The 20544-nt window shown below is 42.7% G+C and overlaps 1 protein-coding gene across 1 annotated transcript in view; it reads left to right on the forward strand.

Annotated features, from left to right (window-relative positions):
* Window positions 1-3232: 3232 nt before the first annotated feature.
* NEDD9 (neural precursor cell expressed, developmentally down-regulated 9) overlaps window positions 3233-20544 on the forward strand; it is a 103371-nt gene continuing 86059 nt past the window's right edge. Inside the window, exon 1 of the mRNA XM_085051913.1 lies at window positions 3233-3373. The gene's annotated coding sequence lies outside the window, so the exon portion shown is untranslated. The remainder of the gene's footprint in view (window positions 3374-20544) is intronic.

The following is a 20544-nucleotide window of genomic DNA, read 5'->3' on the forward strand; positions in this document are numbered from 1 at the left end:
CCCTCAGCAAAGGCATTAATTCAGGGTGCCAAAATGAGAGGGAGACAGTATATACCTGGTTTCAGTATCTCCATATTTGTGATTCTTTTAATGTAGATTGTTGTCCCAATGAAACAGGAAAAGGTTTTTTGGAGTATTTGGCAGAGCCAGAACCAAATCCCTAAAACACAGATGTATCTGAATACAAGTTTTTCAGGAAAACCAAAAGAAGCTGTTCCAGGATACACACTGATACAGACATCCACAAAGTATAATTTCCATTTTTCAGCACCAAGTCTCACTGGTTCCTTGTTCTTTATTGCTGTAATTTTTCAAGGTTTGTACTGAGGATCACTTCAAATGTGTCCATCTAATGTAGCGGCCAGGAGGAGAGGAAGCAGTTTTTAATGATGTTGAAAAAAATACAGGCCAGAAGTCAATCCTGACACAAAGAGACTCTGCAGTTGATATTGCCAAGGAGAAGATAAGAAGGAAGGCATTAAAAACTTGCTAGAATCTCTTACCAGAGACTTCACTCCATAGCAGAGCTGGGAAAAGAGCCTCAAGCCTTTTGGCTTTCAGTCCACTGCCTTAATCTTTTATACCGCTTTTGTGAACCCTTAGCTTACCCTGGGGTGGCACACCCACCTCTCCCTGAGTATTTATTCTGCTTGCAAGCTTCATCACAGGCCAATTTATGTCTAGGCATAGGAAGATCGAAAAATAAAAAAAAAATGCAAATGAGCCACAACCAGAGACTTGCTCTATTGAGCTTAATGAGCTGAGCAGTGCTCCAGGAGCAACTGAGGGACTGCAGACCCTGTCTCAGAGTGGCACAGGGCTAAACAGGACTGCCTGCCATGACAGCCACCTTCTGGAGGCAGTGAAAATGGGAAAGGAGCAATTACAGAAGTCCTTGAGCCTGCTGTGTCATTTTGTGCAATGTCTGTTTCATGTCATGTCTCATGCAACAACTGCACTATGTAAAAGCAATTTATGTAAAACTACCTTTTCCTGAGGAGCTGAGATGCAGATGCAGACACAGGTCTGGGGGCTGAAGCTCAGACAGAACTTGATGAGCCTAAACACTACAAGACACTAATTACCTCGAAGGGGACTATAAGCATACAGATTTGTGGGGCTATGGGAGGATGATTTGGCCACAGATTTAGCTAGAAAAACAGAAAAAGTTGGCCACTGGACTTCAGGGAAAATTGTTACAGATACTGTTTGGGAAAATAAATGGATCTGTTGGACCAGCGTTGAATAACAAAAGGATTTCTTTTAAATGAGGAATACATCCGGAAAACTTTGGCCAAGCAACACTGTAGGCAGTAACAGAATAAAAGAATTAACAGACAGCAAATTGTTCAGTAGTAAAGCCACTGGTGTTTATACCAGGAGTCCTTCTGTGAGGAAAAGGTTCTGTGAGCCAAAAACGCAGCAGTAGCTGATGTTTGTAATGGGGATGCAGTCTGAAAGAAGCTGAAGCTGCCTGAAAGGAAGAGTCTGTTTTCTTTTGGTGCTTGAGCAACACCTTGCTGGTGTTTTTCACCAAATCTGTGGCCATCAGGAAGGATTGCTAAATTCCTTTTTTAGGTCAAGTAAGCCTGGAACTTATTATACAACCAAAAACTTTGGAGAAAAATAATTTTCATACATGGAAAAACAAATTGGCTCCCATGTCCATTTCAAATAACAAGACACACAGCTGGCACCAATCTGGACACACAGCATCAGTTTCTCCAGCCTTGGAAAACGAGAAGCTGGGAATGAAGACTTTGACTTGAAAGAGAACAGAAAAACTAAGTAATTATATTTTTGCTCAACAAACTAGAGCAAAAGCATCAGGTTACTCTTCTTCATCTAAAGTTAACCTTTCATTTCTGGATGAAGGAGGGTCCTCAGACACAGTTCCTTACATTTACTTTAAGATATCTCTTATTTGAGTTTGCCAGAAGCATCTATCCCCATCCCAGCTAGAATTTCCTATTTGAAATTACACCTCAGAGTTTACAAACCTATGATGAGATTTCTGAGGATCAGGCAAATACTTCACCTCTCCACTGACACAAAACCCAGCAATCTCAGTGAAGCAGAATTTAATATTAAAAAGGTTATAAATGCCTACAAAAATATAAATTATTTTCACCAGTAACAAGCATCTTTTGTCAATATGTCACAGTTTGCCCTGAGGACTGTGCAGGTTAAGAAAATAATACTTTTACCTCATCAGAATAACAAATTTGGCCTGTTCAGGCCTGATGTAGTCTAACTAGTTGGATTTTCTAAGGTTTCCAAATGCCTGAGGACCTTTTCTGCCTTCTACCTGCCCTGTTAATTTGGAGGTAACACACACCCATAACCCACATACATGGTTGCAACTCCTGTCTTTGCTAAGGAAGATTCATTTCTGCAGAAAGCAGACTTTCCAAACATGGTCCACAGTGGCACTGAGATGTCTGTAGCCTCTGGGTCACTGTCTAACAAGTAAAAGGTGCAAAAGAGGGAGGAGTCCTTGTTGCTAGAGCTTGCTGCCTGCCCCTGTTTCATCCACAGCATCTCAGTGCAGCTTGGATCACAAGCCAGAGAGCTCAGCTAAGAGGTTCTGTGGCCAGGTTGAAGCTGATAGAGTTTATTCTTGTACACATGGTCATACTTAGTGGGAGCTGGTACCTTAGCCAGGCTGCTGTGCCTGCAGAGGTGATAACCTCTGGACCAGGCCAAGGCAGGCAACATGTTTTTGTGGGCCTGAAACTGAAGCCCTGGTATTGCCACCTCAAAATGAATTAGCACTCATGGAGCTAGGAACTGCAGCCAGCTTGGATCATGAAGCACAAGGGAAATACAAGCATGACCATCTGCTGGACATTAGTACCTTTCTCTTGAGTTAATTAGATTTTCCCCTGCCTCGATCTGAATTTTCAGAGCTACAAGGCTCTTTTTTAGCACTGTAGCAAGGTTAGAAAAATCCTCAGGAATTGGGACTGCCAAGTAAACCATGATGATAAAATGAAATTATTACCCATCATAGCTCCACCAAATTTGTTGACTACAAGACAGTCACAGATGACCACTGGACTCTCCCTTTGGGCTCTCTGATTCAAGGAGCACTCAGCCCAAATGTCTGACAGATTCTGACAAAAACAAGGCTTGCCACATGGAGAGGAAATAACTAAAACCGGAAGAAAAACATTTGTGGTTTCTGTCTTATACAAAAAAAAAAAAAAAAAAAGAGGGGAGATGGAGTAAAAATGTACTCCTACAACAAAGCCTTCCCTATCAAGCCAATGGGCAGATGTGGTTTCCTTGGATTACTCTGACCTCACTGATGACACGAGGAATCTGATGAGAAGGGGCAGAGGAGGGGATCAGGAACAGCATCCCTGACAAGGTAAGAGCCACCCAGCAAAACCTTTCTGTTGTGATTGCTGATGTTCTGGAGAGGTGCTGCTGTCCAGTAGCTGAGCTTGAGCCTGCAAAACCATAAACAGCCTGGTCCCTCTCCATTTAGATGTGCAGTGACCTTCTTGATTTTTTTAACAACACTAACAATTGCTTTGAAGTCTGTGCTTGTTAAAGGCCAAATTAATTGCTGTTTTACCCTTATGGACTTTTTTTGTTGAAATATTTTTTTCTGTGTGACAACTGATCATTGCAATTTAACTCCTCTGACTACTTGGATCTTGGTAACTTGTTTAAAAAGATGTGTTTCGTGAGTAATCCTGCCTCATTTCCAAGGGCAAACCAGGAAGCTGGCTGCTAGCAGTGAATTTATTTGCCACTCCTGTTTGAAAAGGGGTCAAAACCCATGTACCTGCTGTTTGCCAAGAGGAAATACACTGTAAAATCTTCTGGACAAAGACCATCCTTATTCCAAGCTATGTGTTATCAAACAGGTCATTATCTCTTAATATATCACTGATTATATTTACCAGATAAGAAGTTTTTTAATTTCTTTTCAGCATTGAGTTTACAGTAAAGTGTGCTTCAGTCAGTCCTGGAAGCATAAGGGTATACTGATAGTTCTCTAAACAGATGCTATATATGTGAGAAAGGTCAAATATAATTAAAGTAGAGTTTTAAAGATAAAAGATATCACTCTTTGCAAGTGCATATTTCACCGTAGGTCTGCCTCAGTTGATCCTGTTCATTCCAAGGCTTTCTAGCCTACAGATTTTCATGTGGCTGAATTTACACCAGAACTTTTATTATTTATTTAAGCAATTTACAGTGATGCAGGAACACAATGTAATTGCTGTACTTTCTAGTCTGTGGTGGTGGGTGAGCTGTTTTCTAATGCTATTGGCATTTGATTTCTGAAGAAAAACATGTTTTGGTAAGGAAGCGTCTGTGAATATTTTTTGAATAACAACTACAAAGCTGTGTCAGCAGTACCTGCCCCTCTTTCACTTTCTGCAGCTGTGCACAACTGATCTATGCGTGTACAGAGAACGAGCATGAGTACTGGGGAAATATTACGTGGTGACCTGCCACAGGCAGCCCAGCCTCTTTTAGTTACACCATACAGGGTGTGACAGGATATGACAAAAGGATATGAGAATAGGACTGGAGGCACATTTTGTATTGAAAGCAGCAAATGCATTGTTCTGCCCTCTTTTGGACTATTTGAAGGAATAATTGCCTGGGCTAAAAAATACACTTGGATAAAATGCTTGTAGAGTAAATTTTGCTAAGTAATTTGCAACACAGGTGAATTTGTACTGAACTGAACAATTCTGCCAAAATGACATGGCAAGGCCGGAGACACTTGTGTAGCAGCCTAACCTCACTAAAAGCAACCCTCAGCAATCTCCTTGTAGGTCACTGAAGTCTGTAGCTGCACATGCAATGGACAGACATCCCTAAGCCAGGAAAAAACAGAGGGAAAATCCAGCTCAGGGCTGAGGCTTCCTCTAAAGCAATGCTGCTTCAAAGGGTCTGCTTAAAAAAAGTTAACCTTTGCTTGTAAAAGCATGGTATAAACAGTATAAACAGTAGGCAAAGCTTAACCAAGGATGGGCGTTGGAGTGTTGTGCTGATGCTAAGCGTATGGAACATGAAAATTTCTTTTGCCTGCTTCTCAGGAAAGCAAAAAAGGGCTGATAATAGCAACTTGTGTTTCATCAGAGAAGCTACACTGCCTCTTGAGATAGGCTTTGACTCACTGGGAAGAGCCAGGGGACCTGCTGTGTCTGAGAGCTAGCCTGCACCTGGATAGCAGAGATAAATGGCATGTGGGCACCAAGTTTTGAAGGTGGGTGAATCAAAACACCTTGGAGCAAGAGGATTCAAAACTCAGGTCTGTGGCTGAGAACATGAGAGGAATGGAAACAGGGAAGGAGGAATCTGGTTTTTCAAGCAGGAAAGGGGATGAGGAATGGAGAAGCAGCTTGGGGAAGATGTGGCATTCTCCATCACTCTCTGAACAGTCCACATGAATTCCCCCTGCCAGTCATCCCACCTACCCTTTCCCCAAAAGGGAATTTTTCACCTTACCACTACACCACGCATTTTAATCTGTGTGGTTTCCCACAGAGCACAAACTTTAAGGAGCTGTTACAGAAAAATGTAACAGATTCCTGTTACCAGCCCCCTACTATGTATCCAGCCTGTCCTCCTACATCCAGACTTAGGACTGTTCTCAGCTCCTAGAGCTTGACCTAAGTAATCACAGTGGGCTAATTGATAACCACAGCTAAGATGATTTTATAGCTGCTCTGAATAACTTCGATTGTAGGTAATGGCTTGGTTTTCACAAACAAAATCTTTCTCATTAGCTTGCTCTCACTTAAATTTGCTCTTTCAAAGCAAAGCCTTCTCCAAGTGCCCTAGCATACAAGCTTGGTGACAGACATTTTATCAGAAGTAGCATATTTTAAACATATATTGACATTGTAAAGACACCTTACAGTTGTACTTTCAAGAATCAAAATTGGAAGCTATTTTTCTTGCCACTCAGTAGGAAAATGAGTGGCAAGAACTTTGAATTAATTAAATACTAACCAAAGAGAATGTCCTGAATATCAAACACTTAAAATACGCTAACAGTGTCTGGGGAACAGCCTGAAAATAAGAGACTCTTGTCTGCCTGTGAATGATACAACAAATAGTGTAATATATGCCATTACTTGGTTTGGAGCATGCAGTGGGCTGTGCTCAGACCCTCAGACATCCTGTCCAAGGTCACATCAACAGCTCTCCTCAGTCATCAGTTACAAAAAAGACATCTAAACAGATTACTGAAATTTTAGGCAGACAAGCATATTACAGAGCAAGAAATAATGGTTCTCAATTAATCTTCGTGATCCCTCTGATTTAAAACTCAGCGGTTGTGTCTACATGGCATGACAAGAAAAGCTGATCCACTCTGTATTCCTTTTGGAGTGACACTCAAGACATTGCCTAGACATCTTCCCTGAGGTAAGGAATAAACAGGGATCCAACCCAGATACTTGTGGTCTTGCCTATGCTTAATTACTGATCAAGATCCTCCTACCCTGTGCATGAACAGCACTCGGCTCCCTGCCCAAAAAGGGTATTCAAACCCAGTGTCTGCATCATGAGTTCCCTGCCCAGGCAAGAGAGCTGGAACTAGGTTGTCCATAAGGTCCTTTCCAATCCAAACCATTCTGTGATTCTGTGATCTTCTACTTGTCTTTCAGAGAAAGACTAATCTTGTTTTCTGGACCTGACTTGTTTTTATGGAAATGACTGCAGTAGCCGTGCACTCAGCATGAGCAGGAAAAGCTCTCAAGGATTCTGTGGCCTTTAAGGATGCTTAAACCAGAGCTGATTTAAGTTCTGTGACATTTTTTCTCTAAGGTAGCTTGTCAGTCTGTTGGCTTCCTCCCACTGGTTGTCTGATCCTAGAGAGGGACTAAAAGGCTCTTCCAGAGAAGTATTAGGGACTGAAACACCTACAAAGAGGTTATTTTTTCATGTGTTCATGGAAAGAATTAAAGAAGGGAAAATGAATCTTACTTCACACATCATCTGAAGTGCAAGAAATGACTCCTTGTCACCAAGGTCCATAGGCTGAGGGATGCTGCCTTGGCTCGCTGGGCACCAGAGTGTCCTTTCTTCACAAGCTTCACGTGACATGTTGAGGCAATCATATGATGGCCTGCTGAGGGACTTGGTTATAGGGGGTAGGTGACTATGAATTACCCACATCCCTATCCCCCCTCTTTGCCCCAAGCCACAAGGAAACAAATCAGCTTTCACTTAACTTCACCTCCTTCCGAGTAACAGCTTGTTTTTCTCTGAATAGATGAACTCTTGCCTGCCAATACAGCATCTCTAAATGTCTCAGGCAGGACACCTCAGCTGGACTTCACTTTGCCTTACATTACTCTTGTATGGCTTTCTGAAAATAAGACACCCTTTTGTAATGATAGCACTGATGGTTTCTACAATGCTTTGTAATTCAAAGCGGTACAGAAAAATCTTCCTTTTCTGAGCTGCAACAAAACAACTTACAACTTCAGAAAGAAACTGTGCTTCAGAAATTTTGATTTTCAGAGGGGCTTTCTCCTTCCTCTGGAACAGCTGAATGCTGATAGACAAGAGTAGCAAATTATGCTGTTTCTCCATTAATTAAACAGCAAATTAAAGCTAGAACACCCGCCATGCCCTGCCCAGGCCCCACAAAAAACATCCCTCTTAACACAGGATATCTTGATCTGAGGTGAGGAGAAGGTTTTTGCAGTCATTTAAGCCCCCATGCAGATACACAGCTCACTTTTCAGCCCAGATAGGGATGTGGCCCACTTCAATGGAGTTGAAAAAAGAGCTCCTTTTTTGCCTTTTGTGAGACAGACGTTCTTCAATTTATTTTATGGCTACAGATGACATAGCTGTCTAGAGGCACTCTGGTGAGGAGAAACGAGGAGGAGAAGAGCCAGCATGGGGGTGGAGAGCTGCAGCTCTGCCCCTCCATTTGATGTGGTCTCTTTTAAAGGTCACCCACTGGGACCTGACATCAATCAAACTATTTTTGTAAAAATGAAGATTTATATAACGCATTTGTGCTATAGCTCTTGGTTCTTTTTCCTTAAATTACTTAAAGTAATATAATAACTTTCACAGGCATATCATAAGAGACTGCCAACATTTCAAACATTTCCTTGATGTAGGATGATCACAATTGAAAGGAATGTGAATTTTATCCAGCCGTCGGTTAGGTTTTGTTTTCCTTAATCCCTGAGACTAAATCATTGGATGGTTTTCAGCCTCCAAACTAAATCTTAATTGAGTCTAGCTGTCATTTAGGTTACTGCACAACTCTTATAACCAAAGCACCGGGGTAAATTTGAGGAAAATTTGAGACAGTCCCTGGGATGGGGACCCTCAGCACTCCCCGTTAGTGTGAGCCAGTTGTGCAAGAGAGCTCTCCAACATTTAGGAAAAAAGCAATCACTGTTTCTCGTCACTATTAAAGCTCCTTCATTTGAAGTGTTCTCCTACTGAAACCTGTGAGCAGTGCAAGCCAGCCAGAATTCCCACAGACTGAAAATACAGCTCGTGGTTTGTGTCCCAGGGGATGCCATTTTGCTTCATGCTGCATACACGAGTGATTTTTCTTTTCCCCTTCAACACAAGAATTCAGCTTGTCTCTTGAACTGTACAAAACCAAAACCTTCCATCCCCCAATAAAACTCACTAGCAGCAGGGTTCCATCTAGATCTCTGCAGAGGTGTTGAAGAAAACAAGTGGTTCAGCTGTGATAATGAAACAAGTAGACAAGCTCCTGACATGGAGGAGAAAATCAGGGATATTTCAGTGCCATTTCAACTGCAATAACTTGGAATACCTCCAAGCACTCTGGCACACAAAAGGCAACATTTTTCCACAAAATTAAGTTAGGTCCCTTTTCATCAGGAACAGAGGGAAGTTTCTGTCCCCTTTGCCAGGAGCATCCACAGATGCAAGGAGATAGGAATGGAAACATCAAGAACAACCCCCTGATCGCCTCCCTAGTGGCAACAAATCCATGCCAACACTGGTGGAGGGAAAAAGTCCTGCCAAAGGTGGGAGTGAGAGAGGAGAAAGAGAATAGTGTGTTTACCATGTCCCAAAGTTCCCCCTCACACCCCACTCCAATCTCCATGGCACCCCTCAGGCAACATATGGGAAGGTCTGGAGACTTTGTTTAATTTGGAGAAAAACCTAGAAGTATTCTCAGTTCTCTGTGACTTGTCTGGGGAAGAACCACTTAAATCATAATGCCAAGGCTTAGCTTTAACTAGGATTTTAGCCCCAAGTCTTACTTAAAGATTAATAATTTAAACTGACTCTTCAGGTTCTGCCAATGCCAGTGAAAACAGACAGGCTATTTCTCACCCTGAAAACAAGTAGGGAATAGGTGAAATCCAGGAAACTCTGGAGGGACCTATTTCTCCCTTTCTAGAAGGACTGTGGATTCCTAGCCTGGGACTGCATGTCTAACTTTCTGACAATTAAAATCAGGTCAGAGGTGTCTGGGTTTCTGTGCCATGGCTTCTCCCTTTTAAACAGAGAGTTAAACTCATTCTTGCTTCACAAGGGAGTCAAAAGGGTGAATTCAACACTGTGCACACCAACACTGTGCTGAAAAGAAAATAAAAAGCCTGTACACAACCAGCCTGAGCACCTCAGCACTTCATGGCTTTCATTCCAAACAGCACCAGCATCTCCTAGAAACAGAATTAACTATTCTTTTTATGTGAATGGTTGAAAGTTCACACATCAAATTCCTACTTCTATTTCATGTCAGGATTCAGCTAAATAATGAATCCCAGTGAGCATTTTGAGTTAGGAAAGTATTCCCAATAAGTACCAACAGACTTTTGATTTTTTTTTAAGCTATAATGAATGCATAGCTTAATGATAATGAATGAGTGACTGCTGCTTCTTATCACAGCTCTCAGTCATAGCAAACCTTTGCCAAAACCCTACTAATTGAATAGTACAGACTGGGGAGTAACAGGTTGCCAGAAGGGATGTGGGAGTGCTGGCAGGGAACAAGGTCCACATGTGCTAGCAGCACACACTGGCAGCAGGGACAGGTGGCAGAGCCCTAGGCTGCACTAGCAGGAGCACAGACAGCACGTGTGGTGAAGTGGTTTTTCTCCTTTGCTCTGTGCTCATCAGAGCATATCTAGACACCATGTCCAGTTTCACCCATCCCAGCCCATCCCCTGTGCCAATACAGGAAAGAGAGCAATAGCCTTGGGTGAGTTAAGTGCAAGACCACTACAGTGGTCATGGCTGGAGTGTCCAGGCTGCAAAGAGAGGCTGAGGGACCAGGAGTCGTTCTGCCTAGAGAGGCAATGGCTTTGGGGGTGATCTGTCAGTGGCCCTACAGGACCTGTGAGAAAGTGACCATGAAGACCAAGACAGGCTCTTCAGAAGTGCTTGGTGGGAGAATGAGAGACAAAAGCTGTACTTCAAAACAGAGGAATTTCTGACTTGATATGAGGAAAGTAATTTTCCCTAACAACAGCCAAAGCACCAGCAGATTGCCCAGAGACATCTCAACATCTCCATCCCTGGACAAAGCCCTGAGTGATCTGGGCCGAGTTCATAGCTGGCCCTGCTTTAAGCAGGAGGCTGGGCTAGGTGAGCCCAAAAGGACCTTTTTCTACCTGAATTATTCTGATATTCTTGTACTGTAAACTGTTATTTGTCATTAAAGGTATGGGAACAGTATCAGTTATCACTGAATATCTGTTGACACACAGGGCAGTTAAGCTACAATGACTTGTAGGCCTCCTCTCCAATAGCACTGCATCCACTTAGTTAAGGACCTTCTGAGGCAAGAACTCCAAGATGATTGTCTTTATAACTACGTGAGTGATCATGAATAAATGCTGATCTGCCAAGACCTGGTCTGGAGCCAGGTGAAGTAACTGGAAAGTTTGAGGGTACATCAGCTGATGTAGATATCCAAACTTGAACTCATTATTGGCAACTCAATTACTCTCTGTGAAAAGACATAAGTCCACATACTTAGGCAGAAAGCTAAAATAGGTCAGACTGATTAATGCCAAAACATATTTACTCTTCCCTGACTACAAGGGGAGTCTGACTATTCCAACTGTAGCTGTGTACAGTGCACACCTGTGCAGTTAGATCAGCTGGCTGCTGCCTCTACTGACTTCAGTTGTGGGGTGAGGTGATGGATTATGCTTGAAACCTATCGAGGTCAGCACAACCAGACTGAAATAAAATGTAGAAAGTTCATGCAGAAATGTATTTCTGGTGCATCTTCCAGTTTACAGCTCTAGTCCTGCAACTTTACAATTGTAACGATTATTTATTGATAATATATTTTCCTTCTTGACTATCATGTGTGGAACAGTCTTGAGGATGATAACAAGAGACTGGGTGAAATTTTATAGTGGAAAACATGAGGTAAGCTGAGGAGAAAAATACCTGTCAGCTAGTACATCTTACAAGCTATGAATGTACTGTGAGATGTAATAACTTTCCCCTGAAGCCTAGATAGATTGTGCCACGCTTCTTCCCAAGTCCACAACAAGGGCAGTATGAGCCTGTTCTTATGGTCTGAGGAAAAGGTGGTGCCACCTTCCGTGTTAGTGGGGGAGAATTTCCAGTAGATGGGGTTGAGCTGCCCAGGCTGAGAAGGACTTTGGGAAGCCAGAAAAATCTGGGGTTAATTCTGTGCTTTCACAGAGTCTGTTTCACAGTCTGTTTCTGTTGGCAGAAGCAGGAGGCCACAGGGTGAAGTGAACCAAGACTCCAGTCCGGGTTAAAAATAACAGCGTGGGAGGAGAGGGCTGCTGGAGGGTAAGGAGAGAAGGTCAGTGGCCAGCTCTGCTTCCAGATGGGCAAATGCCTGGGAGGTGGCACAGGATGAAGGGTGGGACTACTGCTCCTGGCAGCCACCAGCTCATGGTGGTTGGAACCTGCTGAAGTGGAAGCCCAGCCAGCTGAGGAGCTGAGCCTGGGTGAGGGAAGGTGAATGAGGGTCTGACTGATGCCCCAAAACACTCCCAGTGGGGAAACAGAGCAGAAAAGAGTGAGTGACCACAGCTGAAAGACAGTGTCATTCCCACGCACTGAAAATATGTTTATTCTGGTCAGTAATATGTTTAGGTTGGAAATTAGAATAACATTTCATTTCCTTTTCAGTTCACTTATTTTCTTCAGTCTTCAGCATTTTTGCCTCCACAAATGAAACGATGTCCAAACCAGAATCCCTTCGGCATCCACCCTCCATTAACAAATGCCTGCAAAATGACTTCTCTGTCAGCACCCTGATGACAGGCAGAGCTACAGTACTATAAGCATATAAATGACAATCAGGTCTCAATAGCTTGCATTAGGCAAACTGAAATTAAGACAATGACAGACAAGCTTCCAAGTACAGAGGTCTGAAGAAATGTCTCGTGCCCAAACCTTGTTTCCTCTTCACAAATATGCCAGCCTATGAGAAAGTGTGAACTTCCCCCATCAGCCTTCCTCACACGTTTCTGTGTTGTTTAGTTTCCAGCTCACACTGTCCATGTTTCCATTTTATTTTATTTTGCGTTCTTCCTATGTTTACTAAGCCACCTCCAGGTACTCACCACCTCTGTATCCACACAGAGCAGCTCGGGACACAAAGTGTTTGCATGGGAGAGAGAGGATGAGGAGGGACAGCATGAGCCACAAAGGTCTTCCAAGGCACTTGTTTGTGTACTTTGGAAACTCCTTGATACAGATGAGTCCCTGAGTATCCAGGTATCATCTCTAGCTTTCTCCCTGCACGTTTTCTCCCTCTCCTCCTGCTGCAATGAGAGTGGACTCCCTGACACTTGCTCTCCATGCAGCTGGCAGCAGGCACACAAGAAACCGTGGCTTGTGCTGTGTGAGCTGCCACAGAAAAACCCACACTGAATGAGCTGCACATCTAGAAACAGCTCCCACCCAAAGGAAAGCATTACAATTGCCATCACAATCACAATTATCACAATTAACGTCTCATCTCAACTCCCAAACACCCAAGAGAAAATTCAGATCCATTTCAGACCCTCTTTTCCCACTTTTGGAAAGTAGCTTTGCAATTCTTGTGTAATTACTCAGAAAAAAAATTATAATAAAGCCAATTATATTCTCCTTGAGTCATGCCACTTTCAGGCTTAGTGCTGCTGAGCTGAATTCCCCAAGCAACCTAACCATGACAGCTCTGTGGAAAGCTGATGCAGTGTTTGGGAATGCCAAGCCAAGCAAGCAAGCAGTTTATCAAAACAAGCTTTTCTAAATCTGTCCCATGAAGCATAACAAGCGCATGGGCAACACCATTGCTATGAAAGGAGGACATGTAGGACCCCAGCCCTTAAAGCTACTCTATCCTTTGGCTCTAGCATAGCTGCAAAAATAAATATATTTTAAAAATCAGCCCACGTAAGGGTCAAAGGGAAGGCCCCAGTATAGACACATTCATGATAATATCACAAGTCCTTCTTCCAGTGGTAATGTTTACTCCAACTGGGAAATTAATCTGGGCTACAAATGCGTGCAAAGTCAAGGTTCTTTCAGCATTCCAAGAAATCAGAGTACACAAAAAATCATGGGATGTGTTACTCACTGCCTGTGCAAAGAGCCTTGCTCTGCAGTGTGTGCACTGGAAGGAAGAGGAAGGCCTTACAGAAAGAATCAAGAGGCCTATTTATTCTGCAGGCACTTTTTCCTGGCCCATGGCATGTTAAGCAGTATTGTTCAGGTATCAAACACTCACAAAGAGGATGGATACTCATACACACAGGTTTTACTGCACTATTGCAGCTCACACATGCCAGACAAGCTTCACAGATTGCCTGTGCTGACCTCTGAGGTGGTAGAGGCAGATAATTCAAGAGTGACACTGTTATCTCTACACTGAGAAATGACTCTCTGTGCCTCTCTTTCAACTCCTGTCTCCCTCTCAGAGAGGTTAGCTGCCTCTCATTCCTACTTAACTCCCACCACACATCTCCCTCTCCAGAGTGCAATCATTTCATATAAACTATACTGTGAAGACAGGTGTGCCTGCTGCCCTGCCCCTTTCAGCCTCAAAAGTTAGCAAGGAATGGCTTTGCAGTGTGCCTGCTACCTAACATAAAATGCCTTCTCTTACGTCCAAGTGCAGCCAAATGTCTAACATTTCCATCCCTATTGCACCCATGGAGGAAAGCTGGTGATGGTCAATATTGATTCACATTTGTACAAGCTAGTACTTTCAGTCACTGACAGGTCCCTGCTGTCCCAAAACTAGGATTCAGATGCCACAGTTAACTGAGAAACTCATTCTGATATTGACTTTCCTAAGTATGCAGTACATCTCTTACTGCTCAGCCTTTAATGTGTTAATGGACAGTTTGCCCAATACTGTGTTCTACATTATTTATATATTGATGATATAACAAACTTGAAAAATAGTTTTTGTAAGTTGATGCAAATATTCAGTGCCTCATGGACCCATGAAAGAACCATCCTGGTATCTTCCTTTGTATTAAGAACTTTGTCCTTTCCCATTCTTCTTGAAAGGCTGCCCACAGCTCACAAACTGCAGTGAAAACCTTCACCTTTGCTCAGTATTTGCAGTGTTCAGAAGTGGAACAAACACAATAGTATCATCCTGGCTGTGGAACCAAATAATTGGTAGCCATGAGGTGAAAACAATTATTAGATCTAGATTTCAAACTTGTTTGTGTTTTGAACAGGCCCATGATACTGACCCAAAATCTGTCTTTCCTCTCCAGGGAATTTAATCACTAAAATAGCAAAAATCATCTACAGGGCCAGACCTTCTTCTCTTAAGGCCCCCACACTGCTACCACAGAACCACCCCAGTGACCCTTTGCTGGGTCTTCTCACACATTTCAGCTCCCAAGAACAAGACACCCTTCCCCAAGGGACCCAGAGAAAGCCTTAAGCTAGGGGGACAGAGGGATATCCTGCCTGCTTCAACACACATTAGGAATTGGCACTGAGGGAGCAGGCAAACTGAGCTAAACACAGAGTACTGAGTGTGGGATAAATCAGCTCTGTACAGAGCCTCTGAAACTAGTGAGGCCTCACTTAGCCTGGCCTGCTTGAACTATAGTGCCCACAGTGTTTTTACCACAACACTGTGCCTTGACCACGTGCTCTTGTTTACCAGAATCCTATTTTTTTGAAAAGGATTCAGTGCTTACTTCATGTAACAGGCAAGCTCTGCATCCTGAGTTAAGTGGTTAGCTGCTGACACTGAAAGCAAAAGACATTTTTGTTGCCCATTTTCTAGCTTGAATTTGTGCACCTCCAGCACCCAATCACCTTGCTATGTCCAGAGATAATCTGCCATTATTAATTTTCTCCCCACTTTCAGTTGTTGGTGGACAAATATAAAATGTCATCTTTGACAAAATAAATTGATTTAGATTCTTTTGCCTCTCTTTAGACAGTACAGTTCAGCCTATGCTCATGCAGCTCAGACAGTCTCTGTTCTCTGCCCATCTGTCAAAATCCTTTTAAAACCATAAACATTTCAGAAAGGGTATCATTAATGTTGTACACATGGAAATATCACCTCCTTGACCTTTACTCAGCAATCTGCTCCCATCAGAGTCAGTAACATTTGCTTTCAGGTACACTGTATCATGCAGGGAGTGTGTGTTTAGCTGATTACTCTTTATAAACAAGCCTGAGTCACTGGTTTCCAAAACAATCTCCCAGTCAAATAGCACAGCTATAAAAGCACATCTTTGGTCTGAAAGCACCTTGAATTTGTCTGAAGATTCAAATACATATTTTTGGGGATGAGATCAGTTTACCAGATGTTGCAGAAGTTGCTAAAGAATAGGCCTGTCCTTGACATTGTCATTTATGACTTCATCACTGGTTGCACCATCATTGTCTTAGTCTAATGAAACATGGCATGGCTTCTTAGGTCAAAACCCAAGCAACAGAGTACTCTGAGCCTCACAGAAAGACCCCTTTGGTACATCTCTCAGGAGCATCAATTCTGAATGCCTCCTCATTTACTATTACTTTAGAAAGCATGACTATTAGCCAGATTGCAATTAATTTGATGCCTTTATTTAGTCTTATATTCTTAGAGTTTGGGGTCTTTTTACTCAGACCATCATGTGGAACAAAATTGTGTCTAACAGAAATTTCAATAGATGTATGTTCAAGTAGATATCAAAACCACTACATGTAATCAAACAGATACCATCTTACCAAAATTACTTTCTAATTAGTTCACAAGACAGTTTTATACTGATTGCCATGAATTTTATCTCCTTTTCCTAGTCCCTTCCTAACTTCAGTTCTATATTGGCTTTCCTCTGATTTGCCCCAGAATTGCTACCCACTTTTCAACTATTTGAGTCATAACTCCCATTTTTTCCATATTTTTGGCTTCAATGTCCTGACAACAGGCTTCATTCTTTTCCTGCTTCTGGTGCTGAAATATGATGGAGGTATATATGAGTACAGTAAGTAAGAACATATTTTTTTCTCAGGCTGCAGTAGAGAGAATAGTGATTTTGTCTTGGTCATTCTGACTGCCTCTACACCATGTCTCCCCTTTTGGATTAGAAAGAAAATTTCTGTATATAAACACAAGCATGATTGCTTAGGGGGAAAAGAAAAGGAGAAAACCTTGTTAAAACTCTCAAAACATTCACCTTTGCTCTTCTTTTGGTCAGGGGAAGAAACCTGTTGCAAGAGTTGTGGGTGGAATCTATCCCTTCTCACACCAACCTCTTTCTGAAGTGATGCAACTCCATCACTCCAAGCCACATCAGTTGTTAGGCTTTTTGCAGCACCTAAGTCAAGCATAGCCAAATCTGACAGATCCCTTTCCCAGCACTGCAGTGCACATAACCAGTAACAAGGGTAACCTTCCTGCCTTCCTTCAGCGCCTTCTTTCACTGAAAGAAGCAGCAGGTTTAACTCAGATCAAGGAAACCAAGCAAATACAATGTGGAAAAAAAAAGCTCCACTTTCTAGGCATATTAGTTCTTGATTCCTCTGATTCACTCAGGATAACCTCTCTCCATTGCACACACATTAGAGCAAAAGCAGATGCCAGAGGAAGGAGGAAGGTACTACTGACTTTTAGGAGATGACCAGCTGTGCTTGGTGCACAAACTTTAGTCATTACCACAGGTCTGCAAAACTTGTGCTATTTAAAGAAGGGATAAAGCTGTGATAATTTGAGATTAGCTGCCTGTGTAAAATGATAGTGAGTGACAGGAACATCCCAGCCTGGACCCAGTAAGATGGATTAGTGAAGACCAGTATCTCAAATTTCAGGCTGGATTCTACTGCTGTTTCTAGTTATGTAAATGGAAACACAAGGCAATCTATCAATTCACTGCTACCTCACACTCTAACTCACTGCTAAATGCCTGCAATGGGAGCTCAGGTGGCCTTCCAAACCCAGGTGGAAGGTTTTAAGAACTGAATTATTACTTACATACCACAGGAAAGTAACTGATACTCTGAAGTGTCTTTGACTAATATATTTTGTCTAACATTTCATGTGCTCCAAAATTGAGTCCTATTTATCACTTCTGGCAAGAAATAGGATCACTTGTGTGGCAAGCTTTACTGATTAAGGTTGAAAACAATTTGTACAATATTATTGCCACCTCTGTTGAAGAAAGAGCAGCTGCTACCCCTCACACCAGCTTTAAAGGGTAAAGATGGATGGCTAGAAATCTGCACACGCATTCATGTGGGGAACAAGAGGAAAGGAAAACACTGGCAAGACCCGTGCTATAAGCACATCTGGGCTCAGAGAACAGGCATCCACTATTTAAGGAATGGCTCCCTGATGCTCAGCTTTGAAAGTGGAACAAATATTTAGTGCTGGCTCTGAATTTTCCAGCTTTTGAGTTTAAAACAACATGAAACAGCCTTTGCAGCATGCAGCCATTCCACACCTATTTGCTCATTGGATTTGGCTTACAAGGCTACTCTAGGGATGGCCAACCTTCAAGAGGAGATCCACTACACCTTGGCTGGCTCAGGAGTTTTGCCACCGAAGATCATTTGAGGTTTTCAGAGGCCTCAGCAGCCTTTGGTTTGAGCACCGTTTTCTTGCAGATGGCAATACTTGGAAAACTAGGTAAGAGTTAAGGACTTCCTGGAATTAAACAGGGGTGTGACACAAGATGATTAAAAGGATTCTGGGAGAGGGCCTTGCACAAAATCTTGGACTCCACCTTTTTCTTCCTCTTAGTCAGCAATGTGTTTCCTCTCCCACAACCTGCCGCGGTGTTCTCCCTTTGCCAAGCGCACTCACTCCCAGCAGGAAGGGCAGCAGCAGCTATCACAACAGCAGGGTGGCTCAAGGGCAGAGAAAGCTTGCACTGGCCTAAGTTGTTTGACATAAAGTATGTTTATCAAGAGGCAGCAGGCAGCTGACCTACTGGGAGGCACCTCTTTGGTCAGCTTTTTTTAATTCAGGAAAGGGCAAGGTGATTTCACACTCATCTGAGGTATCAGTGGAAGGTGGAGCAAGAATTATTACATAAAGCCTTTTTCAACCTAGTCCATGCTGCTTTCTCAGGGCAAGTCGTCTGGGACTTCCCCAGCAGCTCCACTGCCATGCTTGTGCTTTGAGATAATCCTCTACAACTTTAGGTTGGAAATTTAAACATTTCAGTACAGAAGAAATGAGTATTAAGGCTGCTCTTGATGGTAGCAATGGATGGATTTGCTCAGACTCTGTTCATGGCAAGTCCGAGGCTGTGACTGCTCTCCTCATTGGCTCTCAAAAGCAGTGGAGAGCAGGGGAGATAAAAATGGTGGCAATAAAACTCTGAAGGAGGAAAACTCAGTGGAATAAAGCACCAAAGCAAAGAGACAGAGAAGAGAATTCTTGAAATAAAATCCTATAGGAGGTGGGAGAACAGAAGAGTAGGTCAATCGCTAACAATTCCTGCCCCATCAGCAAACAAATCATTGCTCCCAGGATCTTGTCCAGTTTATTTACAAGCCTATTTAACAGCAGTGTCAGCAGCCCTACAGACCACACAGCTTTACTAGTGGCTGTGGGTCAAGCAATGGGTAAGGAGGGTGAGTGATTTCAGTCCTACTTGGTGACCCTAGGTTGCTGGAAAACCCTGTAGGCACGGCAGCCTACTTGAAAAGCTTTATGTCCATCACAAGAGATGTAAAAAATGCTCCACCTTACCGATACATATCTTTAGTGGTGTGGGAAGGAGACCTCTGCAGTTCCTCAGTGTGGCAAAAAGGGGTCTGGGCACAGCTATCATAGCTGGGCCCCCACCTTGCTTCCTGTAGGGTGAGGATTTCAGAAAAAGCTGGAGTCACTAGAAGAGAGCAGTGGAGGTAGGACCAGGATGAAGCTCAACAAAACTCAGTTTTCATGTTGCCCAGCCTCCAGATACATGCTCATGCATTCAGTGGCATTTCACTGCACAGCCCAAACCTCCCCAAACCCTCTTCAGAGACACCATCCCTTTTACTGTATGAGTGCTGTCTGGAAAGCATCAGAGAGAAAGTAGTACACCTAACACCAGGTGGGAAAGGCCTCTGGTTTGAGTAGTTCCACTAAGAGACTGACTGGGCCAGATTTCCTTCTCTTCTCAAACAGCATTTGCAAAACTATCTATTGTTGAGGACTCCTTTACTACTGAATCCATAATAAAATGGACTAGAAATAATTCTCCTATGTAGGAGAAAATATTTGAGGCTCTGAGAGAATTATTCTTGAGAAAATCCTAAATGTACAAACCCCCCAAAACTAAAATACACATGGCTCTCCTCTCTCACTGTTTTTTGTTGGGGTTTTTCCCCAGCTTTGAGCACTGCAAAATATATTCCATTTCTTTTCTTGCTTTGGGGTTCTTATGACTAAGTGTTAAAATGAAGGTAATTTTGAGGTAGAGCGTTGGTTTTGAGCTAGAGTTTCCTATGCAAAAATATCAAAACAGGCCATTTAAATTAAAAAAATCTGAACTTTTTACAGCTAAGTCTCTCCGAACTATTAATTCTCCTAGAAAGGGTTAGTTTTAGACAAAGTAGGATTTTGTTTTGTTACAAAAATTATCTGGAAAAAAACATTCCCAAACAGCTTATCTCTAACAAGGCTGTCAAATGCCTTGTGTTCCTGTTCCAGGGAAGCTGTTTTGTAAACTGAGACTTACTGCTATTGCAAAAGCAGGAACACACTCCTCTAACCTCCACAGCTTCCATGCTTAGAAAAGCACGTTCCACTACCACCAGAAAAAAAAGATTTATCGTAATACTCCTTTGAATGCACAATCTCCTCCGTCATCCAACAATAACAAAACAAAACAAAAACAAACAAACAAACAAACAAACAAACAAAAAACCACCCAAAAACCTAAAAAGCCCAAAAGCCCCCCAACCAAACAAAGCAAATAGACTGAAACTGCTTTCTGATTGACCCTGTGTGCATCTGAGCACTATTAGGGCCACCAGAAGGTTACAAATCCCAATCTTGTCCAGTGTTAATCACCTAGCACATTTGAAAAATGTGTCACCTGTTGAAAAGCAGACCTATGTCCTCTCTCCCAGCATTTGAATCTGCTGCCAGATTTCACAGAGTTGGCA

Source organism: Lichenostomus cassidix, chromosome 2, assembly GCF_008360975.1.
Source record: "Lichenostomus cassidix isolate B80296 chromosome 2, HeHo_3.0, whole genome shotgun sequence".
Lineage (NCBI taxonomy): Eukaryota > Metazoa > Chordata > Aves > Passeriformes > Meliphagidae > Lichenostomus > Lichenostomus cassidix.